Raw genomic sequence first — 25,668 nt, forward strand, 5'->3', positions numbered from 1 at the left:
TTTTTTGAGTGTCATCTATGGATAAATTGATCAACTAAATTTTTTTTCATGTCATTGGTCATGTGATTAGGCAGCCATTAAAAAAAAAAAAACATTCAAAAATCTTCTTCTCCGAAACGGCGAAACAGATCGAGGAGAAACTTTACAGGTATGACTGCCTATCCAAGAGGAACAAAAAGTTCCATTACTATGATGTCATAGGTCACATTGTTTGGCAGCCATATTGGATTTCCCCTAAAACCATCAAAAATCTTCTCCAGAATGGCTGGACAGATTTAGGGGAAACTTCAGAAACATGTTCCCCAAGCCTTGGGGACATCAGGGTGTTCATCAACAATTAATTGATAGGTCACATGGTTTGGCAGCCATATTGGATTGAAGAAAGATATTTAAATAATTCTCTCTCTTGAACCGCTGCATCAATCAATGTGAAATTTCAACATTAAGATCTCTTACTGATGAGGAATATATGTGTTTAATTTCAAGTTGATCGGACCCATGGTCTGGAAGCCAGAATTATTTAATTTTTTATTTTTATTTTGAATACGGCTCACTTGGCAGCATCTGGATGGGTTTGAGGGAAGAGGAGTAGCAGTTGAAACCTGAGTCCTCTCCAGGTTCCTCCTGATGACTCCAATGCAGTCCCTATTTTATTTGGTCTTCCATTTGATTTGAATTTAAATTTTTTAATTACAAGCTTGCTGCCAGAATTGTTGGCTCACACAAAGTCCTTTTCAAGACTGTGCGTGTTCAGTATTCTATGAATACCATCACTTTATTTTCTTCAGCAAAGTCACCTCTACCCTTTCATTTTTTTCACCCTGCAGTAGCCAGAAATCTGGCTAACGTTTCTTGGCACATAGCCAGCATGGCTCTCCTCCATCAGAGCACAGGAGTTCTTCTGCTCCATAGCACTTCTAACTTAATTTGGATTTTTTTTCTTAATATAAAACAAACGTGTCCCTGGATTGTTCTGCACACAGCAGGAGACAGGGTTTGGCATTGTGTGTGTGTGTGTGTGTGTGTGTGTGTGTGTGTGTGTGTGTGTGTGTGTGTGTGTGTGTGTGTGTGTGTGTGTGTGTGTGTGTGTCCAGGCCATAACTTTTTTTACTGTTTGAGCTTTTGCCATCAAATTTTTAACAAACCATTATGAAAATATGAAAAAGACAAATTAACTGGTACTAGGCGTCCACAACCATCCTTGACCATGTTGCGGAACGTCGGCCGAGGCTTTCACTTTTTTTTTCTTCCATTGTCACTTTTTCACCTTTATTCTTTTTTTTTTTCATTCCTTTTCTCTGCAACAACTTGAGCGAGTGACATGGAAACTTTCAACGTAGGAGCGCCATTCAGGGAGAATTTGTTAACAAAGGAAAATGCGTCCGGCGTTCCAAAAAGTCTGTTTTCTGTGGCCATGAGTTGCAAAGTGTTTCACCTATCAGGAATAAACAGGCTCGAGAATCCCAATGCGAACACATTCACATACAGTAGCACATACACTGTTCCTTTTGTTAGCTGTTCATCATGGTAATACCAATGCAAGGAAATGCACCATCACATGTCTGTTTCTGCAAGGGTGCCTTTCCTGAAAGAATGGGATCCAATTGAGTGTATCAACACATATTACAGAGCTGAATGACAATTGGTTGACAATGAAGTTTAAAAGTTTGGAAAACCCCCAAATCCCCAAAAATACAACAGGTTGAAGATGAGCATAAAGAAGTTGCAATGTTTCGGATGGGTGGAAGGAAAGTCGAAGTGAAAGGATTCCACGGTAAAAAGCCACATAGTTTCATACTTAGTGTGAGTGTCAAAACACGAGAGAGCAGAACAGAGTATAGCTGAACTGAGTGACAGCAACGAAACTGCGAATGAGGTTGGGAAATAATTATTTTCATAAGAGGAATGCAAATATCAAGCTGGAACTGGTTCTTGGAAAACTATTAAAAAAAAATCCACCAAAAATACTGTATAAAATGAAAAAGAAGTCCAGAAAGTTGTTGATGTGTTGCTCTACCATCCTAGTGCTGTTGAGTACGACTGAATCACAATGACATGTAGATATTTCAGGGAATCGTAGTCAAAGGACCACAGTGTATTTAAAAACAGAAACCACCCTGAGATGTTCAATCCAACAACTATACTGATGGGCATGTTGAAGATTTGAGGATGTATTTATTTATTTATCAAACCAAGATTGTTAAGCCAGCTCCTTGAACTCACTTGTGGGCATTGGAGATCTCATTTAGGCCTTTGAGAGGGGAAACTGGGCCCAACTATGAACGTATGCATCCAACGTATAGAGTTCATCCCCTTTCACTCATGCTCAATAATTACTGTGGCAGTCCCATAGGGCTCAAACTCTTTATCTTCTTCTTTCAGCTGCTCCCGTTAGGGGTCGCCACAGCGGATCATCCGTATGATGCGCATAGTGATTTGGCACATGTTTTACGCCGGATGCCCTTCCTGACGCAACCCTGGTCGCCTCTTATGACACAGGGATATGGTACACCTATTTTAACTGGGGTATACACCGGCCTAGTACGCTGGTACTCACTTCGCCGACCTCGGAAGGATGACAGGCTGAGTCAACCCCCTGGTGTATTAATTCAGTGGCCCAACGGGGCTTGAACTCAGGACCTTTTGGATCCCAAGCCGCTGCCCTAACCACTGCGCCAACACCAGGCTCGGGGCTCAAACTCTTTATATGAGAGATCATCTTCAATCTGATTTATCAGGCCAAAAAAGTATTAATTGCAAAAACAACTAGAATAACACTCGGTGGAGCGCATCCCTCCTCCGCCAGGCTGAACAGTTCACATTCTGTATCCCACTGATAGGCCGGATCTGCTAACATAGCATTGAGATATCCTGCTAACAGACAAACAGATAGACAGACAGACAGTAGTGGTGGAGGTGATGAAATGAAAATAGAATGGCTGGTGGCATTTAAGAATGCATTTACGCCCGATTTTAGATACGTGATCAATACGGTCAAGATGGGCAGAGAGGGAAGATCATCAATGCTGTTGAAATGCAAAGAGAGCAGTCTTTTTCTTTTCTCCTTATACGAATAGGTCAAAGCTTAAAGCATGCAGAGAACCTTCTTACAAATAGGTACTGCCTTTCCCAAAAGGAAATGTTTCCACAACCACAATTGCAAGCAAAAACCATTGTGGTGCTGATCCAAACCGCAACTGTTGCAACCTGATGGTTGCAGATACTTTTCATTTTGTAAAGGCAGTGTACCACTGTGTAAGACGAGTTGTTTGTCGTAACTTTTGGGAAAAAAAAATATGGTCCTTTGGCATTAAGGGGAACCGGGATGGTGTCTAGTAGAGGTTTCACCCCATCCCCTCCCTTAGTTTGACTCTCTCCCTCCCCAATCTCAATCCCAAACCCCCATCCCTATCCCTTTCATCTCAAAACATTCCATTTACACACCTTCCCTGGTCATAATTTTGATCCCTGGTCATCTCAGGTCTTGCAGGTTTGGGTTGCCAGTTTGCTTGTTTTAAGGTATAAGCGCTTACAGGTCACAGAAGCAGGTTTGACAATGGAGGAAAATGAAAACGAGTTCACACTGATTAACGACGGGCATGGTCCATGTATCGCCCAGAGCAGGTTAGAATACAAGTCTGAGGATCCCATTAATCAGCACCGTTTTCCCAGTGGAACAACTATTTCACAAGATGGCAATTATTTTGAGACTATGTCAGGCTCTCCAAGTTGAGAATTTAATCAGCGGACCCTCCAGCCTTCCTCTCCATTTCAACCCACAACCTCCAAGATGCCAGGCCAACGTCCTCTCTTCAACACAACCCAACAAAGGAACACAGATAAACAAATTATTAAACACTGAAAGTTCCTGTTTACTTCCTTTTAGTTCTTCTGGGGTTATTTTAGGCGATTAACTGTTATAAACTATTTTGGTAAAGTCTATCTCATCCGTTTTGCTGTATCACTCAGACTTTGATTATTCGCTCAAGTGATGTGGTTCCTCAAACAATGAACAGTGAACGCACATCATGTGACGCGCATTTGTGAATAAAACTACTTTCACCAGAAAAAAATTAAATCGTTGATTGTGATCAAATGTGTGATGTCATTTTAGGATTTTGTTTTCATGTTTTTTAATTTTTTTTTTAATATATTTCGATTAATTAAGCATCTTCTAATATATATGCCAATGCACAGAAAGAGGAAGAGACAATCCGACTACAAAAGTGGCGTTTTGAAGATGTGGTAGGTGCTGTATCATGGAGCACGCAGTGCCGGTGCTTCGAATGAACTCCAAAATCTCACCTTAGACTGACTTCCAGACTTGTCAAGTTTTCTGAATATAACAACCCTCGAGGAATTTTTGAGGAAAAGTTGGCAGACACTTTACCTTACCTAATTTTGGTATGCTGATTTCAATTTTGCTGTCTGTCAAACTGTATCTTGACTGCTTGACCCTCAAAATGACGTAATAAGCCACGCCCCTTTTTTACATATTCCGCAATACGGTTTACTGTCAAAGTTAATGTAAATATATCATGAGTGGTATCATATGAAAGGTAATGACATGAACATTGCGAAAACATGATCAATAAATAAATATTACATCATGTGGGGTCATTTAGAGGTCATTTTGGGTCAAATGAGGTCATAATATCATATTACGTAATTCTACATACCTCTAATAAAGACAATTCAGGACTAAATCCATATCGTTCTTTTTCATTCTAAGGAATCATTATTCAGTATAAACCATCAGGGATGGGAGCGATGGGGGTGATCTAACAAGTGTTTGGACGAGGAGCAACTCGATTTTAATGTAAATCAAGATTAAAATCGAGAAGCTTCTCGTCAAAATACCAGTCAGAACACCCCGACTGCTCCGGCCTTGCCGGCTTATCCTGAAGCATAATTTGTTAGTATGAAAAAAAAATCTAACAAAAAAAATTTGGTGTACATGGTCGATACATTACATTAACCTATATGCTGAATTTTAAAAAGTTCTGTCAAGCTCTATCCTGACCCGGTGACCCCTGATATCACATTATAAGCCACACCCATTTCCATAGGTTACCTTCTTAGTGATGATAAACATTATAATCATGTTTGGTATCATACAAAAGTGCAAGATTTCAACATTGCCAACTCATTGATAAGAAGTATGAATTGCATTATCTGGGATAATTTAGGTAGGGAACAAATCAAAAGATTTATGACATCCTTTAAATGTAACTAGTTTTGTTAGAGTGTTGATCCCTCCATCCCTCTTCCAGTAATAAAATCAGAAGTTGGGCAAAACAACTTTGATGGTCTTAAAAATATGACTAATCATTAATTTTGATGACGTGGAACTAGTTAGATTTATAGTATCTCTTCGATTTGTTAATTTGTTCCCTCTAGGTTACAAAACGATATTATTCAGGGCTGTTTGTAACAGTAGAAGTTCCAAAGGCGACACAAGATTGATACAATATGAAAACAACATGAATTACAAATTGACTGCAGTAAAGCGATATTGTTTAGGAAAGTCAAATTAAAGGGAATCAACATAATGAATTTGACCTAAAAATAACATGTATCTTATTCTTTATATTAGTCATTATAATAACCATTACCGGAATTAAAAAAAAAACTAACAATCTTGCTGAAATTTGTCTCTTCTACGTCACAAACTTGCCATGTTTTCCAGCTTTCTAAAAAAGGTTGTGCCTTTGAATACATCTAGAAGTAATCCTCGAACATGTGTATTGCATCTTTTTCGCTTGAATCTTCTTGGCAAAAGATGCATTGGGTAAGTTCAGTTGGACGTTCTCTTTTGAGGCTTAGCAAGGGCACCATGGCAGGTCACATGCTCTTGATTACCCTAAAATGTAATAATTGAACATGTTTGAGAATGTTTCTAATATTTGTTATTTAAAATGTTGTGAGAATTGTTTTATGAGGCCTTCTATACATTTGTAAGTTGACATAACCATTACGACCGGTATTTAAACTGCCGTGAGATTTGTCTCTTAAGGCCTTCCGTACTTTTTTAATTTGACGTAACCATTACAACTGATATTAAAAATGTCATCACATTTGTTTTATAAGGCCTTCTGTACTTTTAAAATTTGACATAACCAGTCTATCTTGTATCCGAGAGCTACTATTTTTTTTACATTATTATACACTTTGATATAGTTATTTGAGTATTAGATTTTGTCGTTAATTATGAACACACCACAACAAATCTCAACCTAGTGTGGTGTTTGGTGCAACTGTTATTTTATTACGTGATACAAGGGAAGGACTCAAATTCATGAAATATCATGTAAATAATTACATTCACAGATGCCTTGTTACATACAAAATATCACACTGGTGCTCAAAATATTAAAAACTTACCAGAATAGTGTATAATTGACAAGGTTGTTGACGTAACAATGGAGTAACTTTTGTCCAATTTCATGTGCTGATGTGTGCAGTCGAGACGGCCTGTAGCCACAACATGATGACTTAGCGCCCTCTAGAGAAGCGATATTTTTTTCAGAGACCAAGATGGGTCAAACTTACAAACAACATTAAATGCATATTAATCCTTTTTAAAATCAAAACCTGACCAACTTTTAATTAAAGTAGAAGTTGACTTTCCTCTCCTTTTCATTACAGGACCATAAATGTATATATAATTTTGATTGTATATTTCACACAAATCATGACCTTTTGACATTTCATTGGCCAAAGATCTTACAAAACTAATTCATTGACAGTATGAATGCAATGTACATGTCATTGCCTTTAATTTGATAACACACATGATAGTTTTGATGCCATTTTAAAGTTGAACAAGTCTGAAGACGACGATGGTTCACGAGCGGTATTTGACGATGTAGATTGTTTCAGAAGTCAAGGATGAGACAATGTGATAATGTTTGACCAAGTTATAAAAATGATCAACATGATGTGGTACGAGTGACAGGTTATTAGCTGCAAAATGTCGAAAACCCAGTTTCGTTCAACAACTTTAAAAATTTGACCTTTGCATAACCTTTAGAGGTCACAAAACAATGTTGTGGACATTAAAATAAGGAGAGCAGGATACGTGCTATAGCTTAATGGAGTTAGTTCGTCGAATAAGGTCGAAAACCCGGTTCGATTCCCACAACTTTGAAAATTTGACCTTTGTGAACTTTAAAGGTCAAAGGTCAAGGATTATAACCTTTGGTGCAAAACTTCCTCTGGAACATTCCAGGAACAGGAACAATATAACGCCATATAGGCGATATGGCATTTCACACTCCTTGGATTATCCATACTTTGATGAAATCAGCGTAAAAACAAACGTGAAGGGGGCGCCACGGGCAAGGTGTTCGAGATAGAGAAAAATGGTTTCAAGACTTTAAGTGCAAAATGACCTCAAGATTATGCATAAAAATATTGTCATCCTAGCTCTCAAAGTTTTGGCGGTCGTATGATTTTTATGTCAAAATTCGAAATTTTCTAAGTTCATGACCTTGTGACCTTGACCTTGGGACGAAAATGAAAAATCGAGTTCCGTGCGGCTATGCAGGTGCCATTGGGCTAACCAAATACCGAAACCCCTGCCAGATTCGACAAACCCCCTCGGAGAAGATGCAAATTGAAATCGGCTACCCCCTAAAAACACAATTCGCAATTTTCTAAGTTCGTGACCTTGTGACCTTGACCTTGGGACGAAAATGAAAAATCGAGCTCCGTGCGGCTATGCAGGTGCCATTGGGCTAACCAAATACTGAAACCCCTGCCAGATTCGACAAACCCCTCGGAGAAGATGGATTTTTATGTCAAAATCGCAATTGTTTAAGTTTGTGACCTTGTGACCATGACCTTGGGACGAAAATGAAAAATCGAGCTCTGTGGGGCTATGCAGGTGCCATTGGGCTAACCAAATACTGAAATCCCTGTCAGATTTGACAAATCCCTCGGAGAAGATGCAAATTGAAATTGGCTACCCCCTAAAAACACATGTTTTTTTGGGCGTGGCTCTGCCCATTATGGGCGCACCACGCCCATTTTCAGGAAAACACAACTAGATCATGATATAAACCTCCCACCAAAATTTCATCAGGATCAGATCAAAACCCACCGAGCTATGCTCGGGACAGAGAGACAGACAGACAGACAGACACACAACAATAACGAATATAGTGGTCACTTTTTTTTTCGTGAAAATATTTTTTCATGAACCAATTATATTTCGCATTCGGCAAAAAAGAGGCGTGGTTTATTACATCATTTTGAGAATCAAGCGGTCAAGATACAGCTTGGCAGACAGCAAATTTGAATTCAGCACACCCAAATTAGGTGAAATAAACTGGTTGCCAACTTTTCCTCAAAAATGCCTCTTGCATGTTATTTAGCGACATATCTCATTTTTTTGACTAGACTATTCCACTGGGAGTTGAATGGCAAACGACCAAATGGCAGCTCCTTTGGCAGCGGTCACTAACTAAGCGGCTGTGTTGCGAAACCATTCACATTTTCTTGTCGGGACAAACGTACAGTCGACAAAGTTTACAGAAGTTTGGTTTTTGAAATTCGAGCTGAATATGGATGGGTTTGAGGGCAGAGGAGAAGCAGTTGAAGATTGCTCATCATGGAAGTTAAAAGTACAAATGTAACTTGAGTTGCAGAGGCAGAAATGACAAGTTTAGAAAACCGTCTCAACTTATGGGATTGATGTCCTTGAAATAGTTCATAGTTCTGAGAACGATGTTGGCTGGTGTTTGAGGAAGACACATTTAGTTATTCCTTTTCACAGAAATACTCACAAGCAGGGTGATTCATCAATGTGTGTGGATGCCATCCCTTGGATGGACGTTAAACTGGGCACCCTGTCTGCTAGCGTTCGTTGGTGGATGTTAAAGATCCCAGTGTCCTTCACAAAGAATAGTGAGCTATTTCTGGTACCCTGGCCAAACCTAAATCCCTGTCCTGACGTACAGATGGCACTGCATCAGCGACACAGCCGTACCCTCAACTAATGATGCCACCACACAGCTTTGTGCTGCAAACGAAAGAAGACAAAGATGACAGAAATATTTTACTCAAACCCCATGACAAATACATGGGCACATCAACTGAAAATAACCGCGGTATTTAATGAAAGTAGACAAATATTTACAAAGAACAACAATCAGAATATAATAATACGTGAGATAAACTAGTCTAAAGTCGAGGCGCATCGACACACAGACTCAAATACAGACAAAGGGAAACAAAATAAAGGAAAATCCTTCCTTTATTCTGGCACTTAGCTTGGTCCAGAGATGGTCTTTATGGAACGTGGAATCGAGGCTCTTCAATTTGCACATGTAGACGTGCGCAAAATGGTGCCAAGCTGCCAAATCTCTGCCGGATCGACACAGCGGTCTGGCTGGAGAAGTAGAAGTAAGAGACGGAAGGACAGACGGTGCACATTGACAATATCTTATCTGGAATTGGAATTCCAGATAAGTTAAAAATGTCAAGAATAAAATGTCGATCTTTATATTACCTTTTTTTGACAGAACCAAGGCCTTTGAAAATATTAACCGTGAGGTCCTCTGGAAGATGATGAAGTTTGGCTGTCCAGAATTTTTTTTATCACAATGATCCAACAGTTTCCAATGGCGTGCTTGCATGCATCTTGGGAAATGGCGAGTCTTGTGGGGGGGGGGGGGTTTCCAGTTACGAAAGGTGTAAAACAAGGTTGTGTGCTTGCACCAACCCTCTTCAATATGATATTTTCGGCAATGCTCATTGATTATTTTTGAAATTAAATCCCTGGGATAGAAATTTAGGATGATATGGATGGTAATCTGTTTAATCCCAAATGGTTGCAGGCCAAAACCAGGGTACAAGCAGACACATGATGTAACTTCTTGTTTCTTGATCATTGTTGTCAGACTGGATCACTGTCAGACATGCAAAAGAGTATAGATCTGTTGTCGTCGGTATGTGACAATTTTGGTCTCATAATCATCACAAAGAAGGTGGAAGTCATGTAGCAATCTGCTCCAGACAAACCCTGTGTGGTGCCTAAGGTACAGATTAAGAATCCAAACTTCACAGCAGTGAAAAGGTTTACCTATCTTGGCAACACCCTTTATGCAAATGTTCATATTGCCAATGAGATAAATGCAAGGACAGCTAAAGTAAATGCAACCTGGGATTATAGAGGAATAAGAATGGACACAAAACTGAAGGTCTATAAAACAGTTCTTCTTTCAACACTACTTTATGCCGGTGAGATATGGACAGTGTATCAGCATCCCACAAAGAAGCTTAATTATTTTCACATGAGCTGTTTGCGAAAGTTTCTTAAGCTTAGTTGGCTAAGTCACAGCTAAGATGGACGGTTGTTGTTGTTTCATCTTCAGACTGTGGCTGCTGGTTGCATCATTTTCTGGAAGCGTAGCTGTGGCACTGATCCAGTGCCCATGTTACCAACAAGCTGGTATTCATTTTACCACCCTCCGAAGGATGGCAGGCTGAGTCAACCCACCTGGTGTCATTTCAACTACATGACAACTGCTCGGACTCAAGACCCTAAGAACTCAAGCCAGCCACTTCAACCATTAAGCCAACACTAATCTAAAATGGGCTGGTCATGTGACAAGAATGTCAGATACACATCTGCCAAAGTGACCGTTTTATGGTGAACTCAAGATGGGTACACGTTCCCATGGTGATCAGAAAAACCGTGACGAGGACGCCCTGAAGGCATCTATCAAGTGCTTCGAGGTCCACCTCGACTCTTAGGAGGGTCTTGCTCAGGATCATTCAGCATGGCGAGGTGTATTCCATAAGGGTACATTTCCTTTGAGCTCAAGCGCAAAACCGAGGCAGAGAGAAAGCGTGAAGAAAGAACAGAATTGCTACCTCTGCCACCAACCAGCTGTCGTCACTCATCTGTCATGTCTGTAACAGAACCCTTTGAGCCCAAATTGGACTTATCAGTCAGCTAATCGCTCACCACACCCAAACCAACAATTCCTGACTTTGCTGAATGTGGTCATCTTCACTCATGAAGGACGAACACACGCACATACAGTAGACAAAAACAAATACAACTTATTACACAATTTATTTCACACATTATGTGTAGGAACCTACCAGTAATAAAAAAGCAAGCTTCTAAAACTTAGGACCCTGATACAAATCTTAATTAATCATTGAAAACAGTCAGAGATGGGAAAAGGAAGAGGGGAAAAAGGTCTTCAGATATATCACATTATTTCACATCCAAGTATAATAATAACAAGAAGGATGTAATGCAGAGCACGCGACTTGTGAAATCCCTAAAATAAATAAAAAAGAATTGGTGGTTGAATTCAGTGACCTGATTTGCAAATCCTCTTCAAATTTCAAGTCAATCGGAAGAAAGTTGACTATTTTAGAAATTCCACCGAAGTTGTTGACTTTTGGCCTGTTTAGACCTTTTGGCCTCTGTTGACTTCAAAAATAATGTGTGGTTGAATTCATTGACATGAAGTGCTAAACCTGTTCAAATTACAAGTAAATCAGATGAAAATTAACGATTTTAGAAACTTGGCATATGCTGACCTTTTGACCTATGATGACCTCAAATTTGGTGGTTGAATTCAGTGACCTGATATGCATATCCTCTTCAAATTTCAAGTCAAGGGAATGAAAAATGAAGTTTTAGAAATTCAACCTTCGTTGTTCACTTTTGGCCTATGTTGTCCTCAAAAATACTTGATGGTTGAATTCAATGACCAAATATGCAACCACTCTTCAAATTTCAAGTCAATCAGATTGAGTCAATCAGATTGAGTCAAGTCAATTAAGACTTCCGGTTCTGGGTTTGGAGCGTTGGCAGGTCTCCTTCAGGGCTCTCTGCTGACGATCTGAAAGTTAAGTTTCCGGTCGTTATCTGTCCCGTTTTAACTGTTTATTTTCTTACCTACATGTTACTGTGTGTTCCTAATTCGGTTTTGTTTCAAAAATCGTGCTATTTTGTGAATTTTCGTCGACCTTGTCTTACCGAGTGCTTGAGGCCTACCCATCGTCCCCCTTGGTGTACAATCGTGTTTATTTGTATTTTCTCCCCATTACCTTCAATTTCTATCTTCCCCACTTTCCCAACATCCCCCATCCCTCCCAACTAAACACTTTATTTCTTGTCTTAAATAAAAAATAAAAATAAAAACCTACCTTTCTCCTTGCACACTCACAAGTCTCGACCACCTCTTATCATCCCCCATCCAAATCCTCGATCTTTTCTACCCCCGATAATCCACCCAAGCCCACCTCCTTCAAATTCCCTGCTTTCCTTCTTGAAAGTCCCTGTAATGTCCATCTTGTATTCCCTATGTTCCCCACCCCATCCCTCTCCCTTCCACAGATCTACTAATCTCTCTGTTCCCCACTGTTTTGTCCTTCCCACTCCCGTCCCTCTTGTCTCATGCCCCCTTGCTGTGCTTTGTGTGTAAGCTCTCACACGAGTCTCGAAGAGGTATAAAAAAAAAAGAAAAAAAAAGATGAAAATTGATCATTTTTAGAAATTTGGCCTGTGTTGACCTTTTGGCATTTGTTGACCTCAAAAATATTCAGTGGTTGAATTCAGTGACCTGATATGCGAATCTTGTTCAAATTTCTCATGTCAAATGGATGAAAATTGAGGATTTTAGAATTTTGACAAAGTTGTTGACCTTTGTCCTATGTTGACCTTTTGACGTTTTGTTGCTTATGAAACTCATCGTAGATCAATAGGCTTCTTGCTTATGACCAACTCTACCACTTTGTGAAGATCGGTTTAAAATTGTGACCTGCAGGTGATTGACATTTAAACAAACCGACAGAATCACAGACCAGACCAACCAATATCCGTCCTTGCCAATCTTCAATTTCGCAAGTAATAATAACTTGGAGAAAAAAAACATAAAATGTCATAGCCCCCATTGTTTTAGTAATTTTGCTGTATGGAGTTATAGGGCTCGCCAATATTTAGTAACTATAATGGCTGCCAGTCTACCAGTCGGCCATCTTTCATGAGATTGCAAAATGATGTGAGTTGAATGTGTATGCTATAGTGTACTGCGCTTTTGCCAAGTTTGAAAAAAATCGAACCATGCATGTCTGAGAAATGGTTGGGGACACATTTAAGTAACACAAGTCTGGAGACGCCGATGGCTCACGAGTCATAGAATAGAAGACATCTTCTTTCAGCAGATGATGTAGCTGCTGAGCATCTGAGCAGCTCAACTGATAATTTTATTATGGAAATCTTAACATTTTCATGTGGAAGCCCTTCCATTTTCAGAATATCCACTTTTTAGGAAATTTCTTCCAACCTGGGGCACTGAGCCTTTATCGACGGATGAAACTGAATCAAGAATATTAATTTGGAAATCTTTAAATTTTCATGTGGAAGCCCTAATATTTTAACAATATCCACTTTTTGGGAAATTTCTTCGAAGCTGGAGCACTGGAGCCTGTATCGACGGATAAAATGAATCGATAATTTTATTATGGAATTTTATAATTTTCATGTGAAAGCCCTAATATTTTCACAATATCCACTTTTTGGGAAATTTCTTCAAATATCACTATAAACGAGAATCGAGAAAACGTCATATACAAAAGTTGTAGTACTCAATGAGTTATGTACACGTACCAAGTTTCATAAGCCCACCTATCATGGTTGATGAGAAATTAGACTTCGAAACATTCGACCTTTGAGAGGGTGCCACAGGCAAACTATGGGAGGTAGAGCAAAATGGTTGGACATTTCAGGTAAGGAATGACCTCAAGATTATGCATAAAAATATTGTAATCCTCGCTCTCAAGGTTTGGGCGGTTGTATGATTTTTACGTCAAAATTTGCAATTTTCTAAGTTCGTGACCTTGTGACCTTGACCTTGGAATGGAAATGAAAAATCGAGCTCCGTGGGGCTATGCAGGTGCTATTGGGCTAACCAAATACTGAAATCACTGCCAGATTCGACAAACCCCCTCAGAGAAGATGTATCTTGAAATCGGCTATCCCCTAAAAACACATGTTTTTTTGGGCGTGGCTCCGCCCATAATGGGCGCAGCACGCCCATTCTCAGGAAAACACTACTAGATCATGATATAAACCTCCCACCCAAATTTTATCAAGATCGAATCAAAACCCACGGAGCTATGCTCGGGACAGACAGACAGACACACCCATTACGAATATAGCGGTCACTTACTGACTCGTGAACCAAAAATGGCCGTCAGTCGGCCATCTTGGACCTGATCTCAGAAAAAATGACGTGCATTTGTAAGTCATCATTCGTTATCTGTGTGCCAAGTTTGAACAACATAGATAAATGCATGTCAGAGAAATGGTTGAGGACGTATTCAACATCAGGGTTTTACAACTAAAATTGCCACCAGTCGGCCATCTTGGATCCAATTGTGAAACAAAATGATGTGCTTATGTATACCATCACATATTGTCTTTATGCCAAGTTGGAACAAAATCGGTCCATACTTGTCTGAGATATGACTGTGGATGGACTCACAGACGGATGGATGCAATCGATCCAACCCATAAGCCCCTGTTTCGAACTAACTCCAACAGGGGCTAATAATAGTTCCCTTATAAGGAACTTCGCCATAGGAGGCCATAAGGACTATTATTAACAACTTATAGCTGTACAAACTGTATCTGGGTGAAATTCCATTACAAAAAAAGGAGGAACATACAGGGTGGCCCACAAAATGATGACGGTTTTCCTTTGTTTGCAAGTTAGTAAGCAGCGATTGGTCGTGCTTTCCATCACATAATATATAAAGAGAATTGATGGAAATGACAATGACCGCATTTGTAGAATAAAGGATCAGACAGCAACACACAATGGTTTGCATAGGGTGGTGCACCTCCCCATCCTGCGAGAGTTGTTCAAGAAGATTTTGAAGATCACGTCATCTCTCTCAAGTGTCCCTGAAACCGAAACGTCATCTCTCTCACGTTTCCAGATGGGCACCATGGTGGAATGCCATTATTCTCTTCTGGAGGACACTTGAAGAGTCAACTCTTTACACAAAGACCACAAACCCCCACAGAGCTTCGGGCGAGAGTTGGGGGAGAGAGTCCAACTCAGTCGATGACGACTTGCGTCCCATTGTAGTGATTGACATGAACCGTCTGTTCGAGTAAGAGAAGTGGGAAAACGCTGATCACATTGAACATGTTTACAAATAAATCACGAAACGAGAACGCCGGTAGAGTGCATACCTCTGCCATTCGCCACACTGAACAGTTTACATTTTGTATCCCAATGATAGGCCTCACCAACCACAAGTCATCAATCCCACCTCCCAAACCCCAAATCCTCAACTTCTCTCTCCCAATCCAAAAGCTTCAATCCCTTCCCCACTCCAAGCCTTCAAACACCTTCCCCATCCCAACCAACCACAATGCAACAACCCCCCCTTACCACAACACTTCAACTGCCACCCCCCTTTCCCACCAGAGTCTCAACCTCTGCCACCCAAACCCCAAGTCCTCAACCTAGATTCCCTATATAAAACTTCGTGTGAACTTAACGATTAAGATGTGAACTTAACTTAACGATTTAAGATCTCAGGGTCTTGAGTTCACGTCCCTGTCATGCCGTTGAAATAACACCAGGTGGGTTGACTCAGCCTGTCATCCTTCTGAGGTTAGCAAAATGAGTACCAGCTTACTGGGAACAGGGGCAGTTTACATTTCATTAGCAGCACAGCCGTGCTCCCAGAAAATTATGCAACCAGCATCCATAGGCTACATACGAAACATCAAAAGTCCCTAGAAACCTGGAGTAGCACCAACTTGCAATTTGAAACCATTTTGTATCAATCGAGCATGGTGCTCTGAACCTGTGCGCATTGTGAGTGAATGATCATGTGTCCATTTTCTAATCGAGCTATCTTCCTCTGCACCCAAAAGGAAGATTTCACTTAATAATTTATTTTCGTTCTTCCAACATGTCAGAATAAGCAAACAATCAGACAGGATTGATTTAACCTTAAATCATATCGCAGAAACCTTAAATGTAATGTAATAACCTCAATAATGAAATGTACAGAGACATGACAGAAGTAAATAGACACCGTGATCTTTATACAATTTATTTATTGAATATTTGAAGTACATTTGATCCATTTTAATACACATACTCGTAATTGGTAGACTTGCCATTTGCAGATTTCAACGCTTTTACTCTTTAAGGCATAAAACTAACGAGCTCTGAAATTTTCTCTTGTGGGATTTCTGCCCAGGCTTTCCCACAAAAGGTTTAGCAATTCTGTCCGTGATGTTGTTTTCCTCGAATTTTTCCGCACAGCTCGATCCAATATTGCCCAGAGGTGTTCAATGGGATTCATGTCAGGAGACTGACTTGGCCATGGAAATCGCTTGATCCCATTTCTGTCCTGCCATTCTTTGGTCTTTTTTGCAGTGTGGCATGGAACTCCATCTTCCATGAACAGAGTGTTGTTTTTGACCAGCTGACCAGTGGAGAAGATGGGGAGAAGTCCATCCTCAAGGATAGAAATGTCTGGGCGGTGTTTGTCTCTGGGTGGTGTTTATCTCCGGACGTCAGGTCAGGTCAGGTATGGGAGCATGTGCCAGAACAGCACGTCGCTGCGTCCACTTTCCGCCGGTACTCCAGGGGCCTCCGTCTGGCCATCCCCCAGGCAGATGCCAGGCCCATCCCCATCTCCTTGAGATGATGGTCAACCTGCTGCAACCATGAGGCACGTGGTCGGCCCACTAGCCTCCTCCACTCATGAGACTCCCTCGCTGAGAGAATCTGGTGAGCAGGATCAGCGTCAGGAAAACGAGCCACATGTCCATACAGCCGCAACTGACGCTCACGGACTATGCAGGTAACAAATCTCATCCGAGTCTCTCTCAGCAACCGCTCGTTGGACACAAAATCCGACCAGCGATAGCCAAGGATTCTCCGAAGACACCTGGTACCAAAGGAATTAAGTCTCCGTCTCAGATCCTTGGTCAGAGTCCAAGTCTCGCACCCATAGAGCAAGACTGGAAGTACCAAGGACCTGAAGACTCGGACTTTCGTCCTCCCGCACAGGTGCCGGCAGCGCCACACCCCATGATCCAGTGAATCCATGACTCCCCAGGCCCGACCCAGACGTCTATTGACCTCTGACTCGCAGCCAGCAGAGACATGAATATCACTGCCAAGGTAAGTGAATCTCTCCACGACCTCAACATCCTCACCACAAACAGACACAGACAGGACAGCAGCATCCAAGATGTCACCGAAAGCCTGGATCTTAGTTTTGACCCAAGAAACCCGTAATCCCAGCAGCTCCGACTCCTCATTCAGCACCTCGAGGGCCCCCAACGTGTCCTGGCAGTGTTTATCTCCGGACGTGTCCTGGCAGTGTTTATCTCCGGATGTGTCCTGGCAGTGTCTATCTCCGGACGTGTCCTGGCAGTGTTTATCTCCGGACTTGTCCTGGCAGTGTTTATCTCCGGACGTGTCCTGGCAGTGTTTATCTCCGGATGTGTCCTGGCAGTGTTTATCTCCGGACGTGTCCTGGCAGTGTTTATCGCTGGATATGTCCTGGCAGTGTTTATCTCCTGACATGCCCTGGCAGTGTTTATCGCCGGATGTGTCCTGGCAGTGTTTATCTCCGGACGTGTCCTGGCAGTGTTTATCTCCTGACGTGTCCTGGCAGTGTTTATCTCCGGACGTGTCCTGGCAGTGTTTATCTCCGGACGTGTCCTGGCAGTGTTTATCGCTGGATATGTCCTGGCAGTGTTTATCTCCTGACATGCCCTGGCAGTGTTTATCGCCGGATGTGTCCTGGCAGTGTTTATCTCCGGACGTGTCCTGGCAGTGTTTATCTCCGGATGTGTCCTGGCAGTGTTTATTTCCGGACGTGTCCTGGCAGTGTTTATCTCCGGATGTGTCCTGGCAGTGTTTATCTCCGGACGTGTCCTGGCAGTGTTTATCTCCGGACGTGTCCTGGCAGTGTTTATCTCCGGACGTGTCCTGGCAGTGTTTATCTCCGGACGTGTCCTGGCAGTGTTTATCTCCGGACATGTCCTGGCAGTGTTTATCTCCGGATGTGTCCTGGCAGTGTTTATCTCCGGATGTGTCCTGGCAGTGTTTATCTCCGGATGTGTCCTGGCAGTGTTTATCTCCGGACGTGTCCTGGCAGTGTTTATCTCCGGACGTGTCCTGGCAGTGTTTATCTCCGGATGTGTCCTGGCAGTGTTTATCTCCGGATGTGTCCTGGCAGTGCTTATCTCCGGACGTGTCCTGGCAGTGTTTATCTCCGGATGTGTCCTGGCAGTGTTTATCTCCGGATGTGTCCTGGCAGTGTTTATCTCCGGACGTGTCCTGGCAGTGTTTATCTCCGGACGTGTCCTGGCAGTGTTTATCTCCGGACGTGTCCTGGCAGTGTTTATCTCCGGACGTGTCCTAGCAGTGTTTATCTCCGGACGTGTCCTGGCAGTGTTTATCTCCGGACGTGTCCTGGCAGTGTTTATCTCCGGATGTGTCCTGGCAGTGTTTATCTCCGGACGTGTCCTGGCAGTGTTTATCGCTGGATATGTCCTGGCAGTGTTTATCTCCTGACATGCCCTGGCAGTGTTTATCGCCGGATGTGTCCTGGCAGTGTTTATCTCCGGACGTGTCCTGGCAGTGTTTATCTCCTGACGTGTCCTGGCAGTGTTTATCTCCGGACGTGTCCTGGCAGTGTTTATCTCCGGACGTGTCCTGGCAGTGTTTATCGCTGGATATGTCCTGGCAGTGTTTATCTCCTGACATGCCCTGGTAGTGTTTATCGCCGGATGTATCCTGGCAGTGTTTATCTCCGGACGTGTCCTGGCAGTGTTTATCTCCGGATGTGTCCTGGCAGTGTTTATCTCCGGATGTGTCCTGGCAGTGTTTATTTCCGGACGTGTCCTGGCAGTGTTTATCTCCGGATGTGTCCTGGCAGTGTTTATCTCCGGACGTGTCCTGGCAGTGTTTATCTCCGGACGTGTCCTGGCAGTGTTTATCTCCGGACGTGTCCTGGCAGTGTTTATCTCCGGATGTGTCCTGGCAGTGTTTATCTCCGGACGTGTCCTGGCAGTGTTTATCTCCGGACGTGTCCTGGCAGTGTTTATCTCCGGACGTGTCCTGGCAGTGTTTATCTCCGGACGTGTCCTGGCAGTGTTTATCTCCGGACGTGTCCTGGCAGTGTTTATCTCCGGACGTGTCCTGGCAGTGTTTATCTCCGGACGTGTCCTGGCAGTGTTTATCTCCGGACATGTCCTGGCAGTGTTTATCTCCGGATGTGTCCTGGCAGTGTTTATCTCCGGATGTGTCCTGGCAGTGTTTATCTCCGGATGTGTCCTGGCAGTGTTTATCTCCGGATGTGTCCTGGCAGTGTTTATCTCCGGACGTGTCCTGGCAGTGTTTATCTCCGGACGTGTCCTGGCAGTGTTTATCTCCGGATGTGTCCTGGCAGTGTTTATCTCCGGATGTGTCCTGGCAGTGCTTATCTCCGGACGTGTCCTTGCAGTGTTTATCGCTGGATATGTCCTGGCAGTGTTTATCTCCTGACATGCCCTGGCAGTGTTTATCGCCGGATGTGTCCTGGCAGTGTTTATCTCCGGACGTGTCCTGGCAGTGTTTATCTCCTGACGTGTCCTGGCAGTGTTTATCTCCGGACGTGTCCTGGCAGTGTTTATCTCCGGACGTGTCCTGGCAGTGTTTATCGCTGGATATGTCCTGGCAGTGTTTATCTCCTGACATGCCCTGGCAGTGTTTATCGCCGGATGTATCCTGGCAGTGTTTATCTCCGGACGTGTCCTGGCAGTGTTTATCTCCGGATGTGTCCTGGCAGTGTTTATCTCTGGACGTGTCCTGGCAGTGTTTATCTCCGGATGTGTCCTGGCAGTGTTTATCTCCGGACGTGTCCTGGCAGTGTTTATCTCCGGACGTGTCCTGGCAGTGTTTATCTCCGGATGTGTCCTGGCAGTGTTTATCTCCTGACGTGTCCTGGCAGTGTTTATCTCCGGACGTGTCCTGGCAGTGTTTATCTCCGGACGTGTCCTGGCAGTGTTTATCGCTGGATATGTCCTGGCAGTGTTTATCTCCTGACATGCCCTGGCAGTGTTTATCGCCGGATGTGTCCTGGCAGTGTTTATCTCCGGACGTGTCCTGGCAGTGTTTATCTCCGGATGTGTCCTGGCAGTGTTTATCTCCGGACGTGTCCTGGCAGTGTTTATCTCCGGATGTGTCCTGGCAGTGTTTATCTCCGGACGTGTCCTGGCAGTGTTTATCTCCGGATGTGTCCTGGCAGTGTTTATCTCCGGACGTGTCCTGGCAGTGTTTATCTCCGGATGTGTCCTGGCAGTGTTTATCTCCTGACGTGTCCTGGCAGTGTTTATCTCCGGACGTGTCCTGGCAGTGTTTATCTCCGGACGTGTCCTGGCAGTGTTTATCGCTGGATATGTCCTGGCAGTGTTTATCTCCTGACATGCCCTGGCAGTGTTTATCGCCGGATGTATCCTGGCAGTGTTTATCTCCGGACGTGTCCTGGCAGTGTTTATCTCCGGATGTGTCCTGGCAGTGTTTATCTCTGGACGTGTCCTGGCAGTGTTTATCTCCGGATGTGTCCTGGCAGTGTTTATCTCCGGACGTGTCCTGGCAGTGTTTATCTCCGGACGTGTCCTGGCAGTGTTTATCTCCGGACGTGTCCTGGCAGTGTTTATCTCCGGATGTGTCCTGGCAGTGTTTATCTCCGGACGTGTCCTGGCAGTGTTTATCGCTGGATATGTCCTGGCAGTGTTTATCTCCTGACATGCCCTGGCAGTGTTTATCGCCGGATGTGTCCTGGCAGTGTTTATCTCCGGACGTGTCCTGGCAGTGTTTATCTCCGGATGTGTCCTGGCAGTGTTTATCTCCGGACGTGTCCTGGCAGTGTTTATCTCCGGATGTGTCCTGGCAGTGTTTATCTCCGGACGTGTCCTGGCAGTGTTTATCTCCGGACGTGTCCTGGCAGTGTTTATCTCCGGACGTGTCCTGGCAGTGTTTATCTCCGGATGTGTCCTGGCAGTGTTTATCTCCGGATGTGTCCTGGCAGTGTTTATCTCCGGACGTGTCCTGGCAGTGTTTATCTCCGGACGTGTCCTGGCAGTGTTTATCGCTGGATATGTCCTGGCAGTGTTTATCTCCTGACATGCCTGGCAGTGTTTATCGCCGGATGTGTCCTGGCAGTGTTTATCTCCGGACGTGTCCTGGCAGTGTTTATCTCCGGATGTGTCCTGGCAGTGTTTATTTCCGGACGTGTCCTGGCAGTGTTTATCTCCGGATGTGTCCTGGCAGTGTTTATCTCCGGACGTGTCCTGGCAGTGTTTATCTCCGGACGTGTCCTGGCAGTGTTTATCTCCGGACGTGTCCTGGCAGTGTTTATCTCCGGACGTGTCCTGGCAGTGTTTATCTCCGGACATGTCCTGGCAGTGTTTATCTCCGGATGTGTCCTGGCAGTGTTTATCTCCGGATGTGTCCTGGCAGTGTTTATCTCCGGATGTGTCCTGGCAGTGTTTATCTCCGGATGTGTCCTGGCAGTGTTTATCTCCGGACGTGTCCTGGCAGTGTTTATCTCCGGACGTGTCCTGGCAGTGTTTATCTCCGGATGTGTCCTGGCAGTGTTTATCTCCGGATGTGTCCTGGCAGTGCTTATCTCCGGACGTGTCCTGGCAGTGTTTATCTCCGGATGTGTCCTGGCAGTGTTTATCTCCGGATGTGTCCTGGCAGTGTTTATCTCCGGACGTGTCCTGGCAGTGTTTATCTCCGGACGTGTCCTGGCAGTGTTTATCTCCGGACGTGTCCTAGCAGTGTTTATCTCCGGACGTGTCCTGGCAGTGTTTATCTCCGGACGTGTCCTGGCAGTGTTTATCTCCGGATGTGTCCTGGCAGTGTTTATCTCCGGACGTGTCCTGGCAGTGTTTATCGCTGGATATGTCCTGGCAGTGTTTATCTCCTGACATGCCCTGGCAGTGTTTATCGCCGGATGTGTCCTGGCAGTGTTTATCTCCGGACGTGTCCTGGCAGTGTTTATCTCCTGACGTGTCCTGGCAGTGTTTATCTCCGGACGTGTCCTGGCAGTGTTTATCTCCGGACGTGTCCTGGCAGTGTTTATCGCTGGATATGTCCTGGCAGTGTTTATCTCCTGACATGCCCTGGCAGTGTTTATCGCCGGATGTATCCTGGCAGTGTTTATCTCCGGACGTGTCCTGGCAGTGTTTATCTCCGGATGTGTCCTGGCAGTGTTTATCTCTGGACGTGTCCTGGCAGTGTTTATCTCCGGATGTGTCCTGGCAGTGTTTATCTCCGGACGTGTCCTGGCAGTGTTTATCTCCGGACGTGTCCTGGCAGTGTTTATCTCCGGATGTGTCCTGGCAGTGTTTATCTCCTGACGTGTCCTGGCAGTGTTTATCTCCGGACGTGTCCTGGCAGTGTTTATCTCCGGACGTGTCCTGGCAGTGTTTATCGCTGGATATGTCCTGGCAGTGTTTATCTCCTGACATGCCCTGGCAGTGTTTATCGCCGGATGTGTCCTGGCAGTGTTTATCTCCGGACGTGTCCTGGCAGTGTTTATCTCCGGATGTGTCCTGGCAGTGTTTATCTCCGGACGTGTCCTGGCAGTGTTTATCTCCGGACGTGTCCTGGCAGTGTTTATCTCCGGACGTGTCCTGGCAGTGTTTATCTCCGGACGTGTCCTGGCAGTGTTTATCTCCGGATGTGTCCTGGCAGTGTTTATCTCCGGATGTGTCCTGGCAGTGTTTATCTCCGGACGTGTCCTGGCAGTGTTTATCTCCGGACGTGTCCTGGCAGTGTTTATCTCCGGATGTGTCCTGGCAGTGTTTATCTCCGGACGTGTCCTGGCAGTGTTTATCGCTGGATATGTCCTGGCAGTGTTTATCTCCTGACATGCCCTGGCAGTGTTTATCGCCGGATGTATCCTGGCAGTGTTTATCTCCGGACGTGTCCTGGCAGTGTTTATCTCCGGATGTGTCCTGGCAGTGTTTATCTCTGGACGTGTCCTGGCAGTGTTTATCTCCGGATGTGTCCTGGCAGTGTTTATCTCCGGACGTGTCCTGGCAGTGTTTATCTCCGGACGTGTCCTGGCAGTGTTTATCTCCGGATGTGTCCTGGCAGTGTTTATCTCCTGACGTGTCCTGGCAGTGTTTATCTCCGGACGTGTCCTGGCAGTGTTTATCTCCGGACGTGTCCTGGCAGTGTTTATCGCTGGATATGTCCTGGCAGTGTTTATCTCCTGACATGCCCTGGCAGTGTTTATCGCCGGATGTGTCCTGGCAGTGTTTATCTCCGGACGTGTCCTGGCAGTGTTTATCTCCGGATGTGTCCTGGCAGTGTTTATCTCCGGACGTGTCCTGGCAGTGTTTATCTCCGGACGTGTCCTGGCAGTGTTTATCTCCGGACGTGTCCTGGCAGTGTTTATCTCCGGACGTGTCCTGGCAGTGTTTATCTCCGGATGTGTCCTGGCAGTGTTTATCTCCGGATGTGTCCTGGCAGTGTTTATCTCCGGACGTGTCCTGGCAGTGTTTATCTCCGGACGTGTCCTGGCAGTGTTTATCTCCGGATGTGTCCTGGCAGTGTTTATCTCCGGATGTGTCCTGGCAGTGTTTATCTCCGGACGTGTCCTGGCAGTGTTTATCTCCGGACGTGTCCTGGCAGTGTTTATCTCCGGATGTGTCCTGGCAGTGTTTATCTCCGGACGTGTCCTGGCAGTGTTTATCTCCGGACGTGTCCTGGCAGTGTTTATCTCCGGACGTGTCCTGGCAGTGTTTATCTCCGGACGTGTCCTGGCAGTGTTTATCTCCGGACATGCCCAGGCGGTCTTTACAGTACGGATTTCAGACTATTTCAAACCATATCTTTATAGTATGGATTTCAGGTAGAAAATGGATTTCAGACTATTTTGTTTCCATCTTCACTGCTATATTCTATCCAGAATCATTTTGATGAGACTAAATGGTAATTAACACTCCACAGCATGTCTGCCTTCCCTTTCTCTCACCTCATGCTGCCTTCCCTTCCCCCATCTCTACGCACTCTCCCTCCCCCCCTCTTTCCTCCTCCACTACTCTCTCCCCCTCCCACCTCTCAGTATTCCCATCAGCGAAGCGATGGATAGTATTTGCTAGTACGAGTAATAATGGAGGATCGTACTCTTGACAGAACTTTGGGCCATTCATGACAGGTCGAGAAACATTTCCAGGCAATAACAAATCATGGAAAGATTGTATCAGTGTAGAGATATGAAAACAAAACAATTGCCCGAGGCTCATCACGAACGGTTGAAATGAAGAATTTTCTCGGTGGAACTAAAACAACAACAAAAAGAAGCTTTCGGTTTCACTGAAATGCAGGTGCAGAGATAATACTTAAGGACAGGAATGAAAGAACACCACCAACTGCAGCGATCGCCACGGCGGTCAGGCTAGAAAGCAAAACAGCTGAGAAAGAGCATCTTTCAATCACACCAATGAATTAAAATAAACTAATCCAACACTTCATGACAACTAGCTAGCTCGCTATCATATTATGCAGCCTGTGGATGCTGGTTGCATCATTTTCTGGGGGCAAAGCTGTGCCACTAATGTAGTGCCCTCCATTACCGGTACACTGGTACAAGCTGAGTCAACCCCACCTGGTGTTAATTCAGCAGCCAACGGAGCTCAAACTCAAGACCCAATGATCTTAAACCAACCACCTTAACCACTAAGCCAGCTTTTACTTCGCTGGGCCCTGTCTATTGTTTGTTCTTCTTGTCCAAGTTTATTGTAATCCAAGAACTAAAAGTACAATTGTTGTTTTTTCAGCATCAGCACAATGGTGGCTACCCCCTTTTTGATGACACGAGCAGATCACAGAAGAAGGAGCCTGCTTTGCAATGAAAATATCAAGGACAAGTCGGACATCTCAATTGCAGTTCAATAGCTGGACTGGAATCTGTTCGAACACCTGCTGACAGATGCTTAAGCGTCGATAAGAGGTAATGCTCTCAACCTCCTTACACTAATTCCAATTAGTTGCGCCAAGACTACCCAGCCACCCCAAGGACATGTGTTTGTTCACGAAGAGTGCCAAATCACATCTCAAAATCGAGTGAAACGAAAGGAAACTCAGTCCAGTCGAATCGAGCAATCCGGTTCAGAATCTGTTCTCGAGTCCGGTGGAATAGAGAGGAAACCATATAGGTTCCCCAGAGAATCAACACAGAAGAAGTGCGTCTGTTTCATCTGTAATTTGGAGACAACGGCTCTCAGGAACCAGCATAACAATGGTTACCTTGGGAGATGCTTTGTCTATCTAGAGCAGTTATATTATTAGAGATTCAGAATCATCGAAGGACAGAGCTCGGTGCGACTGGCGCAGCATCTCAGTAAGGGGACAGTCCAGTAACACGTGTGGCTCTGTCTGGATTGGGATTTACATGTGTAGCAAAGCTATGTAATGTTTGTATTTACTATTTCAGGATTGTTATTGTTTTTATTGTCATTTTTGATTGTTTTTTGAGTTTGTTTGGTGTCATTTTCGATCATACGTGGTGTGTTTGTAATCATTTTAGCAATCCGATTCACAATCACATATCATCAAAATCAAGTTGACAAAGCATTTCTGATCATACACT

General features: G+C 44.1%; 1 long non-coding RNA gene across 2 annotated transcripts in view; it reads left to right on the forward strand.

The window, feature by feature from the left end:
- LOC147009656 (uncharacterized) overlaps positions 1-25,668 on the forward strand; it is a 38,978-nt gene that overhangs the window by 9,534 nt on the left and 3,776 nt on the right. For both annotated transcript variants that reach the window (XR_015053058.1, XR_015053059.1), the window contains exon 2: positions 24,857-25,029. This is a non-coding gene — a long non-coding RNA (uncharacterized LOC147009656). The remainder of the gene's footprint in view (positions 1-24,856; positions 25,030-25,668) is intronic.

This window comes from Eptatretus burgeri, chromosome 17 (genome assembly GCF_056783735.1).
Source record: "Eptatretus burgeri isolate ZD-2024b chromosome 17, Ebu_testis_v1, whole genome shotgun sequence".
NCBI classification, from domain to species: Eukaryota; Metazoa; Chordata; class Myxini; order Myxiniformes; family Myxinidae; genus Eptatretus; species Eptatretus burgeri.